The 2,630-nt window shown below is 47.7% G+C and overlaps 1 non-coding gene across 1 annotated transcript; it reads right to left on the reverse strand.

Moving 5' to 3' along the window:
• Positions 1-2,309: 2,309 nt before the first annotated feature.
• LOC112424741 (U6 spliceosomal RNA) lies at positions 2,310-2,412 on the reverse strand. The gene has a single exon (XR_003015648.1). It is a non-coding gene; the product is annotated as a U6 spliceosomal RNA (small nuclear RNA).
• Between the last annotated feature and the right edge of the window lie 218 nt (positions 2,413-2,630).

Here is a 2,630-nt window from a genome sequence, read left to right on the forward strand (position 1 = left end):
ATCCCAGCACTTTGGGAGGTAGAGGCGGATGGATCACCTGAGGTCAAGTTCAAGACCAGCCTGACCAACATAGTGAAACCCTGTCTCTAATAAAAATACAAAAAAAATTAGCTGGGCATGGTGGTGGGCGCCTGTAATACCAGCTGCTTGGGAGGCTGAGGCAGGAGAATTGCTTGAACTTGAGAGGCAGAGGTTTCTGTGAGCTGAGATCATGCCATTGTACTCCAGCCTGGGCAACAAGAGTGAAACTCCATCTCAAAAAGAAAAAAAAAAAAGATGGTTTATGCATATAACGAAATACACAGCAACAACAACAACAAAAATGAGGCATTTCTTTGTGGGTTGACATGGAAAGATCTTAAGACATGTCTTGAAGCAAACAAAATGTATGCACAGCTGGCTTCCACTTAGATGTCTAACAGGCAACTTAGATTTAATTTATCCAAAGGGGAGCATGTTCCCTTCTTTCATAAACAGCCCTTTTGTCATTGTTGTTTGCTTTTTGTGTTTTGTTTTTGAGACAGGCTCTCGCTCTGTTGCCCAGAGTGCAGTGGCTCGATCATGGCTCACTGCAGCCTCGACTTCCTGGGCTCAGGGGATCCTCCCACCTGAGACCCCCAAGTAGCTGAGACTACAGGAGCACACCACCATGCCTGGCTAATTTTTGTATTATTTGTAGAGCCTATGTTGCCTAGGCTGGTCTCAAACTCCTGAGCTCAAACTCTAGCCTCAGCTTCCCAAAGTCCTGGGATTACAGGCGTGAGCCACCATGTCCAGTCCCAAACAGCCCTTCTGATACTCAGTCAGCCTGCTAGATGCCCAGAGCAAAAACTTTGGAGTCAGCCTGGACACTTCTTGTTCCCTCGTTCCTATTTTTCAGCAAATCCTCTTGGCTTTACCTACAAAATATGTCCCAACTCTGACCAATTTTCTTTTTTTTTTTTTTTTTTTTTTTTGAGGCCGAGTCTCGCTCTGTCGCCCAGGCTGGAGTGCAGTGGCGCGATCTCGGCTCACTGCAAGCTCCGCCTCCCGGGCTCCCGCCATTCTCCTGCCTCAGCCTCCCGAGTAGCTGGGACTACAGGCAGCCACCACCACGCCCGGCTAATTTTTTTGTATTTTTAGTAGAGACGGGGTTTCATTGGGTTAGCCAGGATGGTCTCGATCTCCTGACCTAGTGATCCGCCCGTCTCGGCCTCCCAAAGTGCTGGGATTACAGGCTTGAGCCACCGCGCCCAGCAACTAATTTTCACCTTCTCCTCTACTCTTGTGTTGGCACAACTGTATTCATTTCTCAGGGCTGCTATAACAAATTGTCCAAAACTGATGGCTTCAAACAACAGAATCTTTTTCTCCCAGGGTTCTGGAGGTGAGAGGTCTGAAATAAAGGTGTGGGCAGGGCCACCTTCCCTCTGAAGCCTCCAGGGGAGGGCCCCTCCTGGCTTCTTCCAACTTCTGGTGCTTCCTGGTGTTCCTGGGCATCACTGCCATCTCTGCCTCCGTCTCCACATCCCCTCTCTCTGTGTATCTTCCTGTGGCTTCCCCTTTTTATGAGGATACCAGTCATTTAGGGTGGGTCCTAAATCCAGGATAATTTCTTCTCCAGATCTTTAACTACATCTGCAAAGACTCTAAGACCAAACAAGGTCACATTCTGAGATCCCAGGTGGACAAGAATTTGGGAGAAAAACTATTGAACCCAGCACACGAACTCACCAGCATCTTTTGTTTGACGATTTCTCTAGCCTCCAACTGTCTTGGGTTTCTGACCTTGACCCCCTACAGTCAATGTACAAGACAGTAGCCAAAGTGATCCTGGTGAAAATATCAGGTCTCATCCCTGCTGTGTCAACCCTCAAAGGTCCCCACCTCATCTGGAGCAAAAGGCAGACTTCTTCCGAGGGACCACGAGGTCCCACAGTCCTCCCAGTCCCTGCTTTGCAGCCTCTGCTGTCCCAGCTGTTCCTCCAATCTGTTGGGCACGGTCCCCCTCTCCAGGCCTTTGCACTTGGTAGCTTTTTCCTAGACTTCTGTTTCTTCCAAACTGGCTCTCTCCCCTCCCCTCCGTGAAACTTTCCGAAGCCCCAGAAATGCTCATTCCTGCCCCTTTTAATGTTTTCTCCGAAGCGCTTCTCACCCCAGGAACACTCAGTGCATTTTACACATCCGTGGTGTGAGCTGTCTAGGTCCTCACCAGGATGAACTGCCTGAGGGCAAATCTCTTTCTGCTGTGTCCTCAGCACCCAGAACAGTTTCTGGCACACAACGGACACACTATTGAGTTTTAAATTTTTTAATATATTAAATTTTAAAAATACATGGAACGGTTCATGAATTTGCATGTCATCCTTGTGCAGGGAGCATCTGATCTCGGTATCGTTCCAATTTTAGTATGTGTGCTGCTGAAGCTAACACAGGGTTTAAAGATGTGTTGAATGACTATGTTGAATGACTACATGAATGTACTTATGCCAGAAAACAAAACAGAGGGTGCCCAGAGCCTGAAGCCCACCAATAAAGATAGTTGGGGAGAGGGCAAGAGTGGCCCAGCGACATACAATATGTTTTTAAAACGTGTATTCATTGCCATAGGGATATTTTTCCATCTATCAGACTGTCAAGAATGCAGAATA

The sequence above is a fragment of the Macaca nemestrina genome, chromosome 15, assembly GCF_043159975.1.
Source record: "Macaca nemestrina isolate mMacNem1 chromosome 15, mMacNem.hap1, whole genome shotgun sequence".
Taxonomy (NCBI): domain Eukaryota; kingdom Metazoa; phylum Chordata; class Mammalia; order Primates; family Cercopithecidae; genus Macaca; species Macaca nemestrina.